The sequence below is a fragment of the Phacochoerus africanus genome, chromosome 7 (genome assembly GCF_016906955.1).
Source record: "Phacochoerus africanus isolate WHEZ1 chromosome 7, ROS_Pafr_v1, whole genome shotgun sequence".
NCBI classification, from domain to species: Eukaryota; Metazoa; Chordata; class Mammalia; order Artiodactyla; family Suidae; genus Phacochoerus; species Phacochoerus africanus.
In genome coordinates, this window is record NC_062550.1 from 107362452 (window position 1) to 107386972 (window position 24521).

Consider the following 24521-nt stretch of genomic DNA (forward strand, 5'->3'; position numbering starts at 1 on the left):
GAATACTGATAGGAAACTGCTTCTGAGAAATCCATCTCACTGAAATGAAACACAGAATCCTGAAAAGATGTTTTAGAATGTAACTTTGATTTAAAAAAAAAAAATCAATCCCTCTGAAGTAACAGGAATCTCTTACCTCCAAAGAGTAATGCAAATCCAACACTTACTTTAAGCAAGTTACCAACTTAATTTTGGAAGTGGTCAAGGTCTGGTGACCTTTAGAGTTGGCTAAAAGACAGCCTTGCTTTGGCTTGGTAATATTTTTCAAAAAGTTATTACGACTTTTACATGGTCCAGGAATCAGAGGAAATTTTTAACAGAAATTCATTATGTAACAATTGAAAATGCAAAGCACATAATTTTACTAATTTCTTACAGGTTTTGAGTTGGAGAATTAAAATACTAGACAAAATACATATACTATGAAATGATATTTGGAAGAAATATTAAAACTTTTACTAAATATTTAGATTATCTTCTGATATTAGAAAAACACTTAGGTAATTATAGCAAAAGACAATATAAAATAGTATAGAATATAAAAATACTAAAATTAAAAATCACTTAATCCTTAATTGTAGTAAGTACGGGTTTTTAAAATAGCCATTAATGAAAAAAATCATGTATCACAAATTGTGCAGTGATATCATTTATAAATCCATCTACAAAAGCAAGCCGGATGGAAATCCTATAAAATTGGATTGTAATGATCAAGTATGGAATATAGTAAACTAAGTTCTTATAAGAGTGACAGGGAAGGACCCAGAGGGATACTAAGAATAAAAACAAACATACTCTCTCCAAAAATTTGTTAGCTGACAGGAAGAATCGAACCTCGAGCTTGATGCCATTAATGTAACGCAAATGCAAACTGGAGGCTGGCACTCGCCATCTGCCTCGACATGGACTGAATCCCGAGCTGCCGACTCTGCTGACCTTCAACACCCCCTGAAAGGAGCTCAGGGTGGAGATAAGGAGTGAGGCATTCTGTGCTCTGGGAAAAACTAACAGAATAGGTCTTCAGATAGGTACATATCTTCAGGAGAATATTTTATGAGCCTAATTCTTACATATCCTCATATCTAGAAAAGCACCAAAATCCTTCATGGTGACATCTGCTCCTCGTAACTGGCAGTAACCGTCACGAGAGCAGCAGGAACTTTCATGAGACCAACAAAATGTGCACCTGACTCTATGTACCTCCCCCTTCGCCAAAATCACACACATACTGACCTTTCCCCACATCCCTTTGGAGTGGTTTCTCAGTGCTACCCGAAGTGCTGCCCCCTGGGTTACAGTCCTCATCCTGACCCCAAATAAAACTAAAGCACAGCATTCGTGTTGTGCTTTTTTAGGCCAAAAAAAAAAAAAAATCACATTCTCTTCTCCATAACACACACTCCTTACTGAAGAAAGAATTGAAGTGGGGGTGCTGTAAGACCTGAGAAGGGAAGGGTATGATTTTTTCCATCAAAATCCCCATTGAAACCTATCTGTATACAGACAGTTTCACAAGACAGCACAGCAGTTTCACAGGAGCACGAACTTCAGGAAATAACCAAAGATGCTTTCTGAATTCCATTAAATACTCACAAAAATCCTACTATGTGTGTTTATAAAGCTGTACCCTCTGCCTTCTTCTTCAGGCCTCCCACTCTGAAAGCGATATCTCTAATATTCCTATTTTAAAGCAAAAGGAACCATTGATGAAATACATAAATAACACTCTCTGAAAAAGAGAGTCTAGCCATTTGTTTTTCTGACCATGAAAACGTAGCTTGTGTCAAGCAGCCAAGATCCCTGCTGAATCAGACCATGAGAAGAGAGTCTTACTTGTAATGTTACTTTTATATCTGCTTGTGGTCAGCCTCACAGGCCTGGCTACTGATCATCAGTCCAAGGTGGATTCCATCCATCAGTTACCAGGCACATGAAACAGGGAGGGGTCAGCAGCCACCATCGCAGTCAGCCGGGGACAATATGAGATGCGCTTGTCCTTATCATGGCAGCTGGGCAAGGGCCACTCAGCGAGTGACCCCAGACCCCCTTTGATGTCACAACGATTCACACAATGATCAAGACGACCAGTCCCGCCAGCTGTGAGGCAAAACCACAGAGAAGCCAGAACAGCAAGCTGTGGAAACACCTGGCTGATTCTGAGCCAAACAAATTCTTAGGTGGCAACATGGAGAAGAGAGAATGTATTCTTTATTGAACACACATACTACAAGAAAACAAGAGGGCAAAATGATGTCTTAAAGGAAATAACAAATCAATAAAAATTCAGTCCTTTCTATTTCAAATAAGAATCTCAGAGGATTGTTCCCTGATTCTGCAATAAAAAAGGTATATTGCTCTGTGTTGGCACTGCAATATTAGTTTATCTCCTTAATTTCTTCCTATTTCAGTGTAAGGCAAGGGATCCTTAACATTTAAAAAGAGTCGATCCATGTGAGTTTTCAGTTCTCCACGTCTCGGTTTGTAGAGCTCCATATTTCAGCATTAGTTTATAGTGGACATTAGTCAGTTCATGCTATTCCTGTGCAGAACTCACATCAAGTCCACTTTTCACGGAACATCGTTATCACATAAAACTTCCAGCACACCGTGTCAGTCTTCCCCAACACAGCTGTTTTTTAATAAGCAGCTACCTTTGGGTGAAAAAAACCCTCAAACTCCAAGTCTATTTTTGCTAAAGATGCAGACTTTTAGAGCAGGACTTCCCAATAAAGACAGTGCTTTGGAGTTCCTGTCATGGCTCAGGGGTTAACGTATCTGACTAGGAACCATGGGTTTGTGGGCTCGATCCCTGGCCTTGCTCAGTGGGTTGAGGATCCAGCCTTGCCATGAGCTGTGGTGTAGGTCGCAGACATGGTTCGGATCCCGCATTGCTGTGGCTCTGACGTAGGGTGGCAGCTACAGCTCCAATTAGACCCCTAGCCTGGGAACCTATATATGCCGTGGGTGTGGCCCTAGAGAAGACACACACACACCCCCCAAAAGACAGTGATTTGAGGGCAAGGGTTAGGTAACCTTTCCCTAAGAATGTATGGATCCCTTTACAAGGATTTTACTATTTCTTCATGAACATCCAGTGCTCCAATCTTGGACCACCGCACACATCACATGAGGCACATCGACAGTTCATCCTCCCTCCAAAACAATCCCTGGGGGAAGGAGGCAATACGGAAGAACAAGAGGAAGCACTCACTCTCTCCTACAAACACACCAAAAAACCCATCTACATGTAAAGCGACTTGCACAGGACATCAACTGAACGCTGACAGAAGAAGTTCTGCTTCCAAAAAGGGCAAGAAACTCTTGACATAACTGGACAGAACAAAAGAAAAAAGAGAGAGAGAGAGAAAAAAAAAAGGGACCAGGACAGGACTAGCATTCCCGAGAGGGAGCTGTCAAGGAGAAAGGGAACCCGCACCTTGGGAAGTCACCTAACCAACGGAAAGATCAGCAGAGTCGGAGGGACCTCCGAGACAGAGGAAATCGCAGCAGCAGGCCTGAGAACCGAAAGGCAGAGTGAGAGAAGCACAGATCATCTGAACCACTGGCCCAGACACCACAGCTTGAGATGCTTGGGTGGGGGCTGGGTGCTGAGACTCAGGCTCCGGAGGTCCGGCCCTGGGAGTGGGCTGGGGTTGGGGGTGTGAAGACAGCCTAAGGGGGTGGGGAGCGGCGCACCGTGGGTGGGGGAAGTGGTACACTAAGGGCTGGGGAGTGGAAAGCCCGGTGGCAGAGGGAAACCAGGAGAAGGTCCGGACCCGCAGGAGAGATAAGGCACCATTGTTGGGGAGGGAAGTGGAAGGGGGGTGGGCCGCTGCCATAGAAAACTCCTTGAGCCCCAGCATGCATGCTTGCCTACCGGCTCACAAAGAGTGGAGCATTCCTGCCACAACCCCCCCAACCCCTGCAGGCAGAAGCCATCTGCCATCCTCTATGGACTGGCCCCCACGGCTGAAGGAAGCTACTCGCTGGCCCACCCTGGATTGTGCCAAACTACACTTTGGCTTAACCAAATTCACAAAAAAAGAAAAACACAAACAAGATGAAGAAGCTCAGAAACAACTCCCAGTTAAAGCAACAGGAGAATTTTCCCAAAGTCAACAATGAAACAGACCCCTGCAGTCTGACAGACTTTGAGTTCAAAAGGGAGATAGTGAAAATACTGAAGGAATTGAGAGGATATGAACAGAAATGCAGATTCCTTCAGAAAGGAACTTCAAAACATAAAGAGGAGCCAAGAAAAACAAGAAAATTCATTTGTAGAGATATAAACTGAGCTAAAGGCAATAAACACCAGAATGAATAATGCAGAGGAACGAATTAGTGATGTGTAAGATAGAATAATGGAAATCACCCAAAAAGGACAGCAGACAGAAAACCAAATGAAAAAAATATGAAAGCAATGTAAGAGACCTATGGGATAAAATAAAGCAGGCCAATCTACGCATAATAGGAATTCCGGAAGGAGAAGAAAAAGAAAAGGGGATTGAAAAATATGTTCGAAGAAACTATGGCTGAAAACTTCCCAAACCTAAAGGAAACAGACACTGAGATACAGGAAGCACAGGGGGCCCCAAACAAGTTGAACCCAAACAGGCCCACACCAAGGCATATTATAATAAAAATGGCAAAAGTTAAAGAGAGGATTGTAAAGGCAGTGAGAGAAAAGGCAGCTGATTTCTCTACAGAAACACTACAGGCCAGGAAAGAGTGGCAAGACATATTTAAAGCACTGAAAGGAAAAAATCTGCACCCTAGAATAATCTATCCAGCAACAATATCATTTAAAATAGAAGGGGAAATAAAGATTTTCTCCAACAAACAAAAGCTAAAAGAGTATGGGAATACTAAACCCATTCTAAAAAAAATACTGAAAGGGTTTCTCTAAATTAAAAAAAAAAAAAAGGAAGAAGTAGGATAGAGGAAATCACAATTGAAAAGCAGTCACTTAAAGAAGCCAGCACAGAGATCTAACATGACGATGTTTAAAAAAAGACATCAAATCATACAATGTGGGCAAGGGAAGTAAGGAAAAAAATAGATTCTTTTTCTATTTTAATGATGTGTTTGAGCCTATATGACTCTCAGGCTACAGCAATCAGATATAGGAAGGGTTTAACGTGCTTAAAAAACAGGGCAACCACAAATCAAAACCAAACATTACATTCACAAAAAGAAAAGTACTCAAGCATAAAATAAATGGAAACCATCCAACCAAAAAAAAAAAAAAGAAAAGAAAAGAAGGAGAAACTAATCAGCTGGAAAATAAGGTTTAAAATGGCAACAAATACATATCTATCAATAATCACCTTAAAATGTCAATGGACTGAATGCTCCAATCAAAAGACACAGAGTGGCAAATTGGATAAAAAAGCAAAAACCTTCAATCTGCTAACTACAAGAAACTCACCTTAGGACAAAGGACACATATAGATTGAAAATGAGGGGGTGGGAAAAGATCTTTCATGCCAATGGACAAGACAGGAAAGCAGGCATTACCATACTCGTATCAGACAAAATAGACTTTAAAATGAAGGCCATAAAAAAGAAAAAGAAGGACACTATTTAATGGTTAAAGAATCTGTTTGAGAAGAGGATATTATAATAGCCAATATATATGCCCCTAATATAGGAGCACCCAGATACCTCCAACAAATACTTACAGATATAAACGGAGAAATGGATGGGAGTACAATCATACTAGGAGACTTTAACATACACTCACATCAATGGACAGATCTTCTAGACAGAAAATCAATAACACAACAGAGATCCTAAAGGAAACAATAGAAAAGTTAGACTTAATTGATATTTTCAGGATATTACATCCAAAAAAATCAGAATACACATTCTTCTCAAGTGCACATGGAACATTCTCAAGAAATGATCACATATTGGGGCACAAAGCTAACCTCAACAAATTTAAGAGTATAGAAATTATTTCAAGTATCTTCTTAGACCACAATGGCATGAAACTAGAAATCAACCACAGGAAAAGAAATGAGGAAAAACCTACTACATGGAGACTACTAAAAAACCAATGGGCCAATGAAGAAATCAAGAACGAAATTAGAAAATACCTCAAGACAAATGATAATGAAGACACAACCTCTCAAAATCTATGGGATGCCACAAAAGCAGTGCTCAGAGGGAAATTCGTAGTGATACAGGGCTTCCTCAAAAAAGAAGAAAAATCTCAAATTGACAACTTAACCCACTACCTAAATGAATCAGAAAAAGAAGAACAAAAAAATCCTAAAGTCAACAGAAGGAAGGAAATCATAAAGATCAAAGAGGAAATCACTTAAAGATTTTAAAAAAACAATAGAAGAAATCAATCAAAGAGCTGGTTCTTTGAAAAGGTAAATAAAATTGACAAACCTCTGGCTAGACTCACCAAGAAGAGAGAAAAAAAACAAATAAAATAAGAAATGAAACAGGAGAAGTCACAATGGATACTACAGAAATACAAGAAAACATAAGAGAATACTATCAACAATTATATGCCAACAAATTTGACAACCTAGAAGAAATGGACAACTTTCCAGAGACTTACTGCCTGCCAAAACTGAATCAAGAAGAAATAGATCAACTGAAAAGACCAATCACTAGAAATGAAATTGAATGTCATAAAAAACACTCCCTACAAATAAAAGTCCAGGACCAGATGTCTTCACAGGTGAATTCTATCGAACATATAAAGAGGAATTGGTGCCCATCCTCCTTAAACTCTTTCAAAAGGTTGAAGAAGAAGGAACACTCCCAAAGACATTCTATGATGCCACCATCACCCTAATTCCAAAACCATACAAAGATACCACCAAAAGAGAAAACTATCAGACGATATCTTCGATGAATATAGATGCAAAAATTCTCAGCAAAATTTTAACCAACCGAATCCAGAAACATATCAAAAAGATCATACACCATGACCAGGTGGGATTCATCCCAGGTTCACAGGATGGTTCAACATACATAAATCAATCGATGTCATACACCACATTAACAAAAGAAAAGCCAAAAACCACATGAGCATTTCAACAGATGCAGAAAAAGCACTTGACAAAGTCCAACATCCATTCATGATAAAAAGTCTTCCCAAAGTGGGTGTAGAGGGAACATTCCTTTACATAATCAAAGCCATTTATGACAAACCCACGGCAAATATAATACTCAATGGAGAAAAGGTGAAAGCCTTCCCACTAAAATCTGGAACAAGACAGGGATGCCCACTCTCACCACTGCTATTCAACATAGTATTGGAAGTCCCAGCAACAATCAGACAAACAAAAGAAATAAAAGGCATCCAAAATGGAAGAGAAGTCACTGTATGCAGATGACATGGTACTATATATAGAAAACCCCCAGGGCTCCACCCAAAAGCTACCTGAACTGATCAACAAATTCAGCAGAGTAGTAGGATTATAAGATTAACATTCAGAAATCAGTCACATTTCTGTATGCTAACAATGAAATATTAGAAAAGGAACACAAAAATACAACACCTTTTAAAATTGCACCCAAATAAATCAAATACCTGGGAATACACTTGACCAAGGAGGTAAAGGACTTATATGCTGAGAACTATAAAACATTCATCAAGGAAATTAAAGAGGATGTAAAGAAATGGAGATATTCCATGCTCCTAGCTTGGAAAAGTTAATACTGCAAAAGTGGCCATACTATCCAAAACAATCTACAGATTCAATGCAATCCCTACCAAATTACCCATGACATTTTTCACAAAACTAAAACTAACAATCCAAAAATTTACATGGAACCACAAAAGACCCAGAATTGCAAAGCAACACTGAGGAGCAAAATTCAAGCAGGAGGCATCACTCTCCCAGACTTCAGGCAATATTACAAAGCCACAGTCATCAAGATAGTGTGATACTGGTACCAAAACAGACATATGGACCAATGGAACAGAATGGAGAACCCAGAAAGAAACCCAGACACCTATGGTCAATTAATCTTTGACAAAGGAGGCAAGAACATAAAGTGGGAAAAAGACAGTCTTTTCAGTAAGCATTGCTGGGATACCTGGACAGCTGCATGCAAATCAGTGAAACTGGAACACACCCTCACACCATGCACGAATATAAACTCAAAATGGCTGAAAGACTTAAATATACGACAGGACACCATCAAACTCCTAGAAGAAAACATAGGCAAAACACTCTCTGACATCAACATCATGAATATTTTCTCAGGTCAGTCTCCCAAAGCAACAGAAATAAAAGCAAAAATAAACCAATGGGACCTAATCAAACTGAAAAGCTTTTGCACAGCAAAGGGAACCAAAAAGAAAACAGAAAGACAACTTACAGAATGGGAGAAAACAGTTTCAAATGATGCAACTAACAAAGGCTTAATCTCCAAGATATACAAACAACTTATACAACTCAACAGCAAAACAGCCAACAACACAATTGAAAAATGGGCAAAAGACCTGAATAGACATTTCTGCAAGGAAGATATACAGATGGCCAACAAGCACATGAAAAAATGCTCAACATCTCTGATTATTAGAGAAATGCAAATCAAAACTACTATGAGGTAACATCTCACACCAGTCAGAATGGCCATCATTCATAAGTCCACAAATAACAAGTGCTGGAGGGGGTGTGGAGAAAAGGGATCCCTCCTGCACTGTTGGTGGGAATGTAAACCGGTACAGCCACTATGGAGAACAATATGGAGGTACCTTAGAAATCTATGCATAGAACTACCATATGCCCCAGCAATCCCACTCTTGAGAATATATCCGGACAAAATTTTCCTTAAAAAAGACACATGCATCTGCGTGTTCATTGCAGCACTATTCACAATAGCCAAGACATGGAAACAACCCAAATGTCCATTGACAGATGATTGGATTAGGAAGATGTGATATATATACACAATGGAATACCACTTAGTCATAAAAAAAGAACAAATTAATGTCATTTGCAGCAACATGGATGGAACTAGAGACTCATACTAAGTGAAGTAAGTCAGAACAAGAAAGACAAATACCACATGATATCACATATCTGGTATCTAACGTATATCACAAAGGAACCTTTCCACAGAAAAGAAAATCATGGACTTGGACAATAGACTTGTGGTTGCCGAGGGGGAGGGGGAGGGAGTGGGATGGATTTGGAGCTTGGGGTTAATAGATGCAGACTGTTGTCTTTGCAATGGATTAGCAATGAGGATCCTGCTGTGTAGCACTGAGAACTATGTCCAGTCACTTATGATGGAGCATGATAATGGGAGAAAACAGAATGTGTACATGTATATAATAACTGGGTTACCATACTGTACAGTAGGAAAAAAAAGTGTATTGGGGAAATAACAATAACAAAAAACAACCCCCAAAAGAATAGTGCTGCCTGCACTCACACATGCTGCCATTTCCTCCTATCCTTAATACAGTATTCTTAAAAATCTCACACATTCCTACTACATTCCAGGACTCTGTTTTTAATTTACTTCATTTATATTTTTAAAAACCACAAATACAAAACTCAATATATATGAGGTATTGCACTAAGAGCTCTACAAATACTAGCTCATTTCATCTTCAAAACAACCCTATAAGGTAGATGATACTATTACCTCCATTCTATAGGTGAAGAAATTGAGACACAGAGTCTACTATTTCCCCAAGGTCATATGGCTGTTAAGCGGCAGAGTGGAAATAAGAACCCAGGAATCTGACTCCACAAAAAGAAAACATTTCCAAGTCTTCCTACAAATGATGCATAACATTAATGAGATAAAGCCACTTTATATATTTTGTTAGAAATCTTAATTTAGAGTGATAAAATGACTCTAAAATTCACTTGAAAGTCAAATAAATATAAATAGTAAAGAAATCAGAAAAAAAGTAATGCTTTTCCCTACCAGTTGCTTGAAAGACCTAAGAATTTACAAAGATTTAATTCAAATCAGTGGTGAAAAGAAATACCCAATAAGTGGTATGAAGGGGCAAGTGGCTCGTATTCAACCTGGGAAAGCAAGTTAAGACATCTGTAAGTGTTTCATATACTATAAGTTTTATTTAGCCATAGTGAAATACATTAACTTCCAATTAATGCGTGAGATTCAGAGGCTTTGCCCTCCAGATTCCACCAAGCCAAAGGGAGAGAACAATTACACATCCAAAAACGTTTTGCGACCAAAAACAGAAGCAAAGATTAGATAGCATCTGCCTTACATACTCAAAGCAATTTTTTAAAAGAACCACTGAGTTCACAAACTCTCTGGCAGAGATGTCTAATGCTCACTCCCACCTTCCTCTTCTCCTCTTCCAGGCACACAGTATTCGGTGGGCTAAGTGACTGCTTCTGGCTAATAAGCTAGAAAAATTGAATTACAACACTGTGACTGAACATGTGGCATGTCCCAGGTGGGGCTTGTAAAAACGTGAGGCTCCATGAGCTTTCATCACTGCGTGGCTGTGTGGAGCAGAGCACACCATCACCTTAAGGTGAACATGTAGCATGAGAAGAAATACACCTGCATGTGATCCTGCAGCATGGACTATTCCATCCCACTTAGTACAAATGCTATCACTGAAGCAATATGTAAGGGGACTAAATAAAGAATGATGGGTCATTACAAAACCATGGTGGAATTCAAAAGAACATTAGGTAATAAACAATGTAAAAACCAAATCAAGAATTATCAGTCGAATCTGATAAGCTCTCCAAAGATGGAAAGGAAAAATACAAAAGGTAACTCCAGCAAAGAGTTAAAGATAACTGGTTTTCAACACATGGATGGCAGGTATTTCCTTGATGAGGAGACGAAGACAAACAGAACAAATATGATAATCCAACATACTAAACAGAGCTAAATAATGACCTGCATGACCAGGTAAAAAGACTCAGCACATACAAGTCAGACTTACTAAGAGATAGAATAACAGGGCTGAACTGGATTAAAGAATCGTTCCAGCAAGGATACACACAAAGAAAGAGAAATAAAACCACAATCATTTGCCCTGAAATAATACATTACAAAACATAATAAATAAAAAGTATTCCAAGTATAATACTGGAGCTTAAAATTTTAAGCAATGAGTGAACTTGTACCTATAATGCAGATTTGTCTAAATATGAAAATGTCATAGAATTTGTAGGAAAGCAGTTTAGTTTCTTTTATTTATTTAGTCAAAATCTTAAAAGACCATAAACCACAGTGGAATCCCAGGCACTTTATAGTAACACGAACAAAAAGATTGTAAAACCTAAGAGAGGATGAAAAGATCCTGAGTGTCTGACTACTGAATCAGCCGTGTTTTGCATTGAAGAGCTTGTGTGTATAAAGACTGTCAGTCCTGTCAACATTTACGCTCAACTAAGAGCAATATCATGTATTTCATTTTCTTCACATAGTTTTCTTGATGCTACGGTAACATCTTTTTGCAGCTGACAAAGAATTTCAAGCTCAGGATGGGCAGGAAGAAGTAATTGTGTGAGAGATGAGTCTGATTTGGTTTGGATTTATTGACAGAGATCTGACATATATTTTATTTCAGAAAGCTCCCTCTGTTGCAGCAGTGAGAAAATAACTATTGTGCAAAAACTCTGACCCAATAATGATTCATTTATTAGTGCTCTGGATCTAGGTGATATAGAACAAAAATTACAAAGGTAGTAATTTCCTGATAGCTTCTTTATACATTAATTGTGAAAGTAGCATTAATTTCCCCCACGTCTAACTTTCTAAGCCTGGAGCGTATATTTGTGTTTTAACTTTACATAATGTTTAGCCTTGACAGCATCCACATTTACATTTTATGTTACATTTTAATTGATCGCAAAAAAAGGTATCAATAATGTACAAAAGGAATAGAAGCTAAGAAATTCCCAAGTGCTTCATAATAAATGTAATGAGGTCATCCTGCTGTGGCGCAGCAGGTTAAGGATCCCCTGTTGTCACTGCAGTAGTCAGGGCAGCTGCTGTGTCACCGTAGATTTGATCCCTGGCCTGGGAACTTCCGAATAGCACAGGTGCAGCCAAAAAAAAAAAAAAAGGTAATGAGGACAACCAAAACAAAGATACATGAAAATATAAACAAAACCTCTACCTAATTCAAAACTCATCTAGCTGTGTGGTGAAATATGCTTAAATACCCAAGAAAATCAGTGATTTTTAAATGATATAAATCAGGAAGGCTTCAAGGAAGAGTGGAAAATATATACATACTAACTTCCATTATGTTCTATCCCAAGAAATTGGCTGTAGTTCCCTGGGCTGTACAGGAGGATCTCATTGCTTATCCACTCTAAATGCAACATGTATGTCTGACTGGGTCACTATGCTGCACAGCAGAAACTGACACAACACTATAAACCAACTATACTCTAATAAAATAAAATTTAAAAAGAAAACACAAATACATTTTTTATATTTAAGTATATTAGTAGAATTGACATAAAACCTGAATGTAAAACAAAAGAGTTGATAACATCATTTGTATCCCTTTGCCAGGCTCAAGCATTTATCTTCACATCCTAGAGATACCATGCGGTTGAAAAGGCTGCATAAGCATCATTCAATTTATGGCAGTTTTCCAGGTCAGACACCCATGCGTTTCTCCTCAAAGTCCCCCCTTCCTAATCTACCGAATCACTTAAACACAAAGCCCCAGGATTCCACCTCTTAAGCTCCTCTGTTGCCTCAATCTGACCTTTCAGCTCCTTCATTTCTCATTTGAATCACTAAGAACTTTTCAGATTATTTACCTTACCCTCTGAAATCTACTATTCACACAGAGAAAGAGTCACTCCTTGAAAGTACAGACTCTATAAAGGGAATTCTTTGTTTTCTTATTTGTCTCACCACACCCATGGCATGTGGAAGTTCCCAGGGATCAAACCTTAGCCACACCAACAACCCAAGTCACAGCAGTGACAAGACTAGATCCCTAAGGAGCTGAGCCATCAAGGAATTCCCCACAATTCCTTCTTTAAATGGCATTCATTAGCTTCCTATTTGCTCCAAAGCAAAGTCTCAACTCTGCAGTATAACTGACAAAAGCCCTTAGGAATCTGGCACTGGCTATATGTCCAGCCACATCCCTGGCTACTCTGTACCCACCCAGCCAGCTCTGCTCCAAACCACTGAAACACTGAATGCCAGGTACCCTCAACCAAACTGTGTCTTTCTTGCCTTTGATTTTTCTGGGAACTCTCTTTTCTACCCCTTTTTATGTAATTTCTGCTCAAAGATTAATTTTATATACTATTTCCTCTGGGCGCTTGACACTGCTCTGAATCCTGGCTAGACGTCCCTCCTAACCCAGCTCCATGGCACCTCGTGTACATTCCCATCACGGCACCCCAATAGGTGTGGACCAAATGTTTGTGTCCCCACATCACAAAGTCACGTTTTGAAGCCCTGACCCCCAGTGTGCACAGCATCTGAAACTGGGGCCTTAGACAGGTAATGAGGTCATGAAGGAGCCCACAACGGGATTAATGTCTTTATAAAAAGGTTAAAGGACTTGAGCTCGCCCCCTTTCTCCCCCTCATTCCCTTCTTCCCTCTCTTCTTGCTCCTTCCTCCTCTCCCTCCCTTTCCCCAGTCTCCCCCCACCCCTCACTCTCTACACCAAGGAAATGCCATGTGGGGACAGAACTAGGAAAAGGGTTTTCTCCAAGAAAAACAATAATCCTTGCAACCTGCTTACAGACTTCTAGCCTCCAGACCAGGAATATCTGTTACTTAAGATACCCAGTCTACTGTACTAGCTACAGACCCTGAACCAGACAATACAGCACTCATCTGCATACATGTCTGATCCAGAGCTGAAAGGACACTGTATGGCCACAGGGACTTATTTATCGGAGGCCAAGACCACAGTCCTAGCACCTGCACTGTCTGGGACACAGCAAGCGATAGTTAATAATGAGACTTACTAAAATAGTAAGCTGACATGACATAAATGGGATGCATTAATTAAATTTCTTAATAGAACATTTGCTAAATGATAACATAAAAACTTGCTCTTTGGTGTTTTCTAACATATTAAAAACACTTTAAACTGTTACCTCAGTGTGAGATTACTAAACTGAGCGTTTAGAAAAGAAAAGAATAACAAAAGGGTTTTTAGAAAACAAATAACTATTTGCACAATTTCAATCAAAAAATTAAATTGAAGGTAATTCTTCCTTTTCTTGAATAGAACAATGTAGCTTTCAATTTTCACCACATTCGCTTAACCTTTGCCCACTGAGCAATAGGCCGGGCAGATCATAAACTTGACTTCAACTTCAAGGATAAGAAAGAACAAGTTTACATCAATCATGGTGATTTGATTTCCTATGTCGTAATTATTTTAAAGATGGACCTGTGACCCAGCTCTGGCCATTGAGCCTGGAAGATTCAGGAAAGATTAGGAAAGTCATAAAAGTGACTGCTGAATATGAATAAGGAACACACAGGTCCAATGGCCATTGTGGCCATATAGCTTCTTCATAAGAAGTGGACATGGTAACATGTCACACAGGAGAAAAAAAGATCAGTAACCAGGAAGAGTCAGAGCTGGGTCCTAATAGAGCCAGACCTGAAACCCACTTGGCCTCTAGATTTCTTCCTGGAGGCGTCAGTAGATTTTTTTTTCCTTCTAGAGACATACCCACGACATATCATCTGGGGTTGAACTGGAGCTGCAGCTGCTGGCCTACACCACAGGCATAGCATAGAAGGATCTTTAACCCACTGAACAAGACCAAGGATTGAACCCACATCCTCATGGATACTAGTCAGGTTCGTTAACCACTGAGCCAACATGACTTTTTACTGCTATCATCAATGCAAAAAAAAAAAATCTGTATCTATCTAGCTAGATATAGATATAACAAAAAGTAAGGCCTATGCATTGGAGACTGGTCTTCAACTAAGCTGCAGTTCTTGATTTTGGTATTGACACTCTTCTCTCTAGCATGTTAAGTAACAGAATCAAGGCTCCTATCATCTCCAGCAATAAGAGAAGGGCAGAGAAACACGAAAAGAAACTCAAAAGCCCTTACAGTTGAATTTTGTATGTCACATGTTTGGGAAGTTACTTGCTACCAATACCAGCACTTGAAGATCTGTGGAAGTTCCATACTTACTTTCTGATCTCTCTCCTAACTACCCCTTGGCCAAAACCCACAGACAAAAAACCAGCAAGCAAGCAAAACAGAAAGAAAAAAATTGGAAATGAAAGCTCATTGTATTATACTAGAAACTCATAACCACTTGTTTTAACTCTCAAAATTTCCGACTCAGCAGGTTTGATGTGCTTTTAGATTTGTTGAACCTCTGTTTTTTGGTACCTGCCCAGATGATCCTTACAAAACACAGGCAAATAACGCATCTTCACATTTTTTGAGAGAAACAGAACTGAGTTGCACTAGATGTTCTAGAGAAAAGCTGATGATGTATGTTATCAGCTAAAATTAATATTTTTTAAAAATTCCACACCCTGTGTAATTTTTTTATTACATGGAATATATTCATGAGCTATATTTCTGTATTCCTGAAATTGTGATAATGGCTGGGTTTCTGAATAAAAGCAGCATTCCTTGTCCCTCTGTTGGCCATTTACTGGTATTTCTTCAGAAACTTCCAAGTCACAGAAGAAAGAGGATTCTCTTCAAAACCTCTGCATTGGTGCTCAACGTAAGAATATACACAGTCCAACAGTCACTTGATCAATCCAGAGGTTTGTTTGAAAAACACCTTTCAAACTGAATGCTACAGACAATGTGGCCTCAACCCCTGTCTACTTCAACTGGTAGTAGGAGACATTCTAAGCTTATGATGGACAGATTCCAGCATCTTCAAAACGCTGCAGAAATTCTCTCCCATTTCAAAAGGTTGTTCCAACCACTACTGGGAGATTACGTCCCAGGAATAGTTTCATATTTCTGCACAGGCAGCACTTTCTGAATAAAGATTACTGGCAACCTGGGTTAAAGGATGAGTGAATGGAAGTTACAGAAAATGAATTTTTCCAGAGAGATTTAAGGGCTTATCTCCCACAGAGATATCTGCTTACATTTTAAGGGTAATAAAAATCTGGGGAACTTCCTTCCCTACCCGGTCAGTATGTATGTCTCCATGAGGGAGGAGGGGAAAATACACTTGCTGCTTCAGAGGCGCTCTGAGTGTCCTGACTCAGAGACTCCTCTCCTTTGGCACAGCCCTTCCATGCACAGAGGTGTCCACACTGCTTTGCCCCATGAGGAACCGGAGCACAGCGGAATCAGCGCTGCTAAGACGCTTTGCGAGGAAACGGTCTGTTCTCTGATCCAGAGCTCTCCTGTTTTTTAGTGTTTACACACACACACACACACACACACACACACTACAATGGCAGGGGGCTTCTGGTTTACAAGAAGTCTGCTCACTTTTTAAAAAAAATTATTCAAGTACAGCTTATACAATATTATATGTTACAGGTATATAATAGAGTGATTCACTTTTTTTTTTTTCTTTTTAGGGCCATACCTGTAGCATATGGATATTCTTGGGCTAGGGGTCAAATTGGAGCCGCAGCAGTGGGCCTACACCACAGCCACAGCCATGCCAGATGTGAGCCATAGCACAGCGACGCCAGATCCTTAACCCATGGAGTGAGGCCAGGGATCGAACCTGTAACCTCATGGATATTAGTCCGGTTCTTAACCCACTGAGCCACAACGAGGACTCCGTGACTGACAAATTTTTGAAGGCTATACTTTATTTATAGCTATTATACAGTACTGGTGGCATTCCCTACTGTGCGCTCTGTCTCAGTCGCTCACTTCACACATGGTCCTCGGCACCCATTAATCCCTTCCCCAAGCTGCCCCCTCCCGTTTCCGTCTCTCCACTGGGCACGACTAGTCTGTTCTCTGTATCTGCGAGTCTTACTTTTTTAGGTTCACTAATGTATTTTTTACATTCTACATATAAGAGATATCATACAGCGTTTGTTTTTTCTCTGATTTCTTCCACTTAGCACAGTACCCTAAAAGTCCACTGTGTTGCTGCAGGTGTCAGAACCTCCTCCTTTTTAAGGCGGAGCACTTCTCCATTAGGTACCGACAGCACATCTTCTTGATCCATTCATCCGGTGATGGACACACAAGTTGCTTCTCTGTCTTGGCTGTTTTAAATCATGCTGCTCTGAACACTGAGGTGCACATGTCTCCTCAAGTTAGTGTTTCCACTTTCTTTGGGAACACATCCCAGAGTGGAATGACTGGGCCATATGATAGGTCTATTTTAGGGGTTTCCTTTGTTTCCTTTTTGTAACCTCCATACTGTTTTCCAACATGACTGCACCAATCTTCGTTCCTACCAACAACGTGCACGGGTTCTTTTCCCTCTACATCCTTGCTACCTTTTGTTATTTATGAGTTTTTTTGTTTGCTTGTCTGTTTGTTTTTGATGATAGCCATTCTGACTCTGCAGGGAGGGGGAATGGGTTCCAAGAGCAGGCAGAGGAATCAAAGGAAGATCCTTTAGTATCAGATTCAGTAACTTCCCACCAATGCTATTTTTTTCCTCCTGCACTGTTGCTTTGCCTGACTTTTCCTCCAGAGGTTTCCTCGATGCTGCTTCTGCAATACCATCCTTAAACACCTCTCACCTCAGTCTGTTATCTGCCCTCTTTAAAAACTGCACTAGAAGACAGTGAAGTACTACATTAGAGGCAGAAGCTTTGGAAGCTTAGACTTGTGCTTCCCAAACCCAGCTGGGCAGGTCATTTGCTATGCCCGTTTGGTTAAGTTACTTAGCCCCTCAGTTTCCTTGTCTGCCAAATAGAAATAAGGTAATACAGGCAAATAACTGAAACAATTCACTGCCCGTGGTTTGCTCTCAATTAATCGTGGTAATTATAATCCCTGTCAGCATAGCTCCTCAACTCCTTGAGAATAAAGCACGACACACATGAAATTCCCGTAGAAGATAATCCGGCTCCAAATGTTCTCACTTCTGCAGCTCAAACTCCAGACATGTCGAATCTCTCACCACCCTCAAGGCATGCCCTTCTGTCACACCTCCAGGGATTTGCTGGAGCTCTTTCCCTTACCTAGAGGCATTAAGCCTTCTCCACCACGGAAGGGACCACTCGTCTCTTGCCAGCCCCTTCTCTGGCCGCCTCTGGCCGCCAGTCTCTCCATCCTCCGGGATCCACCCTACGTCACCACCTACGGTCTCCGTGCACTGACTGTAACCATCACTGCTTATTTAGGCATGTATCTGCCACACTAGATGGCATGTCATGCAAGACAGACTCAATGTGGAATTTTTCCTGTCTGTCCGTACCCACTGTTTTAAGAATAAAGATGGTATTCACTGGTCAGACATTGATAATGGAAAATGTCCATGGAGAAATAAACTGCATAGCTGCTTTTACTTTCTGACCATTTTCTATGAGGTAACATTTTTATAGCTCAAAATGCGCAGTTCTAAATTTTCATAACAAAGGTTTTATTCAGTATCATTTTATTATCTGTAAAATATCTAATTTTGCCCCAGTTTATGAGAAAATTTCCCTAGCATTCACCTTCTGGTAAAAAGACAGGGTCTAAAACCATATCACATCACTTCTCTGTGCCCCATACATGTATTTTTAGAACTTTTTTTTTTTACTGTGATTAAAAAAAAAACACATAATGTAGTATTTAGTATTAACCATTTTTAAGTGTACACTTCAGGGTGGTTAACATATTGTAATTCAATAGATAACTAGATCTTTTTCATCTTGAAAAACTGAAACTCTATAGCCCCACACCCCTGCATTTCTCCCTCTCCCTGAGTCCCTAGTAACTACCTACTTCCTATTTCTATAAGTTTGGGTCCTTATATGTGAGGTGGAATTATGCATAATTGTCCTTCTATGACTGACTGACTTCATTTAGTCCTTCAGATTCACTCATGGCTTAGCATATTAAAAACTTCTTTTTAAGGATGAAAAATATTCCATTGTGTGTATATAACACATTTATTTATCCATTCATCCACTGATGGACAATTAGGTTGCTTCTACTTCTTGGCTACTATAAATAATGCTGCAATGAACATGGCTGTGCAAATATCTCTTTGAGATCTCATTTTCAATTATGTTGGATAGCAACAGATCATCAGTATATAAACGTGAAGCTGGCAATGGATGTTGAGTAATCAGAAATTTTACAAAATTCATGTTTTTAGTTGAAAATATCCATATTTATCACACAAACATGCACTGAATCATGGCATAGTAGCATTTTTCTTTATATCATGTAGTGAAATAGGTCATAATGTGCCTTCTTTTCCCTATCAGTAATACTCAAATTTCTAATAAAGTACATAAAGATAAGACCATACCAGCATCCTCTTATTTTTATATTGTATGTCACAGAATATAAATGCTGCCTAATATAGCTAGTTGGACTAGAAACATTTTGGGGCTCATACGGAATACCATATGAAATATCATGTTTTTCAAAATTAAATCCAGAGTTAACATCTGGTATTCTAAAACTACTCCAAAAACTAGTAGAGGATGGAATGCTTCTGAACTCATGCTAGTCCAGCATCACCATGATATCAAAACCATGCAAAGATACCACACACACACAAAGAACATCATAGGCCAATATCACTGATGAACATAGATGCAAAAATCCTCAACAAAATACTAGGAAAAATAATCCAACAATACATTAAAAAAATCATTCACAATAATTAAGTGGATGCATAACCCCAGGAATGCAATAATTTTTCAATATTCCCAAATCATTAGATGTGATAGCCCACATTAACAAACTGAAGAATAAAAACTGTATTATAAAATATTTTATACATAGTAACTCATAACTCTTGATCCTCTACCCCAGTATTGCCCCTCCCACCTCACCTCTCCCCCTAGTAATCTCTAGTTGTTCTCTATATCTATGAGTCTGTTTCTTTTTTTTATAGTATTATCTCAATAGATGCAGAGAGACCTTCTGACAAAATTCAACATCCATTTATGATAAAAAAAAAACTCTCTGGAAACTGGGTATAGAAAGAACATATCTTAATATAATAAGGACCATTATGAAACACCCATAGCTAACATCATACACATTAGTAATAAGCTGAAAGTATTTCCTCAGATTAGAAACAAGACACACACCACTTTTATTCACCACTTTTATTCAACATAATTTTGGAGGTCCCAGCCACAGCAATCAGATAAGAAAAGATAAATAAAAGGATGGCGAATTGGAAAGGAAGAAGTAAAACTGTCACTGTTTGCAGATGATAATGATAACATACATAGAAAGTCCTAAAGACACCACCAAAAAACCCGACGAGTTTATCAGTGAATTCAGTAAAATTGCAGGATACAACTTTACTGAATTAATACACAGAAATCTGTTGCATTTCTATACACTAATAATGAATACTCAGAGAAAGCAGGAAATAATCCCACTTATAATTGAGTCAAAAAGAATGAAAAACCTAGGAATAAACCTAAGAAAATAAAATATCTATACTCAGAAAACTCTAAGACACTGATGAAAGAAATTGAAGATGACAGAGAAAGGAAGATACACCATGTTAACATATTGGAAGAATCAATGTTCTTAAAATGACCACACTACCTAAGGCAACCTGTAGATTCAATGCAATCCCTGTCAAAACAACAATGGCACTGTTCACCGACATAGGATAAATAATTTTAAATTTTCTAAGAAAACGCAGAAGACCCAGAACAATCTTGAAAAAGAACAGAGCTCAAAGTATCATGCTCCCTGACTTCAGACTATACTACAAAGCTACAAAATAATCAAAATAGTACAGCTGGCATAAAAACAGACACGTACAGATCACTGGAACAGTAAAGAGAGTTCGGAAATAAACCTACACATTTATGGCAAATTAATCTGCAACAAAGGAGGAAATGCTGTACAATGGAAAAAAGACAGTCTCTTCAATACATGGTGCTGGGAAAACTGAAAAGCTTCATGTAGAAAAACGAAATTAGAGCATTTTTAACACCATATAAGACTCCAGGTATCTTAAAGAATAGGTTATTTGTAAAATATTTTGTTTTACCAGCAGAGTCAGATTAATGATTATATTTAACAATGAACTTACTCTGGGGCTTCATATATTTTCAAATGAAACCACTTATATGCAACATAAGCTATTAGATTTAGTAACAAACACATACAAATATGCATTTTCTTTCATGAATATACATTAAAGAGCACACTTAATTTTTGACCTTTACCAAAAATTTATTGAATAGTACAAATCCATAACATTAAAAACTACCCAATTCCATTAGCAGAAAAACTGACTGAAAGCAACTGAGGACATGAAAAACATACCAAAATGCCCGCCAAACTTGCTCTTTCACATTTATCTTAACTCGTTCTTCCCACTTTGTTACCAAACTCATTTATACTGCTGGCTTTAACTCCCTTCCTTCACAACGGTATTTTATTTAATATACATGTGTCAAATAATCTACTCATATCTCATTTTTTATATCTTTTTCTATGTTGAGAGTAGTGCATGCATTTTTCCCATAAAAGGGAAATGTGAGAATAGAGAGCAACCACCTACATGAAGAAAATAGATTTTCTGCTTTTAGCTGAATTACAAGGCATGATGATGTTAATTACTCCCAAGTAAAACACAACAGAATGTTAGTTTTATTCTAAATACACAATTATCTTTGAACTATTTGAAACATACAGATTAAAAGCAGACTGTAATTTTTCATATTATTTAAATATCTAGAAATAATTCCTATTAACAAATATACAGAATCCAACAAGCCAAAATAAACATTCTTTACTATTGTTGCATTACTCTAAATAGCAACTAAGCCACTAGCTATTACGGCTTAAAAAATTATAGCGTTAAGGCATCCAATTAAGTGAATAAAGTTATTCTTATTTGGAAATGAATGCCTGTGCTTTATGCAGTTTAGTATCTCTGTTGAAATGCCATCCAATTTCATTTCAGAATAGAGAAGCTCCCTTTCTCCCCTCTTCTGAACCTCTAGCAATTTTGTCAGCAGAGGTGGGAACTGATGCTCTCAGCAAACGAGTTTCATGAATAACAAAAAGGCATCAGGTTATCTTTGCATCTTGCGTCTGGCACATGGGCTGTCAACACTAGGTGCCCAATAAATGTCTGTTGGCTTGAACCACTGCAAATTTTCACTAAATGATAATTCATACTCCTTTTCAGTCATGATTCCAAAAAGGGAAGGAAGGCCCGTTTCTTCCACACACTGCAGCCATGGCCAGCAAAGGGCTGAAATCAGTCTACATACCAGGAAAGTACACGTCTCTTGAGAATCAAGGCCAAAGCTGCTCTCCTCTCATAAACTAGCGAGGATGCAAGCCTAGATCACGACTGCATTCTTGTCTGGTTTTTCTCCCAATAACAGCTTCACCGACATATAACTGACATAACCCCAAATCCAGCAATTCAGGGTAGTTTTCTGGCATATACACAGCTGTGCAATCACCAACAGGACATCATTTCAGAACATTTTTCCAGCTCAGGAAGAAACCTTGAAGCCATCCACAGTCACTCTCCGTTCCTTCAACCTTCCAGTCTCTGGAAACCACTCATCTACTTTCTGTTTCTGGGGATTTGCTTAATCTGAACACTTCATATAAATAATCACACAATATTTGGTCATCTGTGACTAGCTTCTTTCACTTTTCATATTTTCAAGGTCCATCTGTACTGTAGAATATCTTACTACTTAACTGCTTTTTACTGCCAAGTAACCTTCCAATGTATGAATGATTGCATTTTATTTAACCATTCATCAGCTGATGGATATTTGGATAGATTTCACTTTTTGGCTACTATAAATAATGCTGCTACAAACTTTTTTGAACAAGTCTTTGTGTGAAATAGGTTTTCTTTTTTTTATTTTATGATTTTTATTTTTCCATTAGAGTTGATTTACAATGTTCTGTCAATTTCTACTGTATAGCAAAGTGACCCAGTCACACAAATATATTCTTTTTCTCACATTGTCCTTCATCACATTCTATCACAAGTGACTGGATACCGTTCCCTGTGCTATACAGCAGGATCTCATTGCTTATCCACTCCAAATGCCATAGTTTGCATTTATTAACCCCCAAACTCCAAGTCCATCCCACTCCCCCCCCCACCCTTGGCAACTGCAAGTCTGTTCTCCAAGTCCATGGGTTTCTTTTCCGTGGACAGTTTCATTTGTGCCATATGTTAGATTCCAGATACAAGTGATATCATATGGTATTTGTCTTTCTCTTTCTGACTTACTTCACCTAGTATGAGAGTCTCTAGTTCTATCCATGTTGCTGCAAATGGCATATTCTTCTTTTTTTATAGCTGAGTAGAAATGCAAATCAAAACTACAAGGTACTACCAAACATTTGTCAGAATGGCCATCATTGACACGTTGACAAATAACAAATGCTGGAGAGGGTGTGGAGAAAAGGGAACCATCCTGCACTGTTGGTGGGAATGTAAATTGGTACAACAGCTATGGAGAACAGTATGGAGGTACTTCAGAATACTAAATATAGAACTATCACATGACCCAGCAATCCCACTTTTGGGCATATGTCTGGACCGAACTTTCATTGAAAAAGATATGTGCACCCATATGTTCACTGCAGCACTTTTCACAAGAGCCAAGATACGGAAACAACCTAGAAGTCTACCAACAGATGACTGGATTAAGAAGATGTGGTACATATACACAATGGAATACTACTCAGCCATAAAAAGAACAAATAATGCCATTTGCAGCAACGTGGATAGAACTAGAGACTCTCATACTGAGTGAAGTCAGTCAGAAAGAGAAAGACAAATACCATATAATATCACTTATATCTGAAATCTAACACATGGCACAGAAGAATCTATCCACAGAAGAGAAATAAACTCCTGGACATGGAGAAAAGACTTGTGGTTGCCAAGGGGGAGGGGGAGAGAACAGGATGCACTGGGAGTTTGGGGTTAAGAGATGCAAACTATTGCATTTGTGGTGGATAAGCAATGAGATCCTACTGTATAGCACAGGGAACCATATCTAACCACTTGTGATGAAACATGATGGAGGATAATGTGAAAAAAATAATGTATATAAATGTATAACTGGGTCACCCTTCTGTACAGCAGAAATTTGTCAAACTTTGTAAATCTACTGGAATAAATAAATTTTTAAAAGATTATATTTAAATATTTTACCTATTTTTAATTGGGTTGTTTTATCATTGAACTCTAAGAGTTCTTTTTATTGTATAGGTACTAGCATCTTCACAGAGAAACTAATTTCAAGCATTTTCTCTCATCTTATGGTTTATGAATTTACTGAATTTACTTTCTCGATGATGTCTGTTGAAGCACAACAGTATTTTTTTAATTTTGATCAAGTCTAATCTGTTTCTCCTTTTGTTGCTTATAATTTCAGTGTCATGTTGAAGACACCACTGCTTAATCTAAGATCATGAAATTTTACTTCTG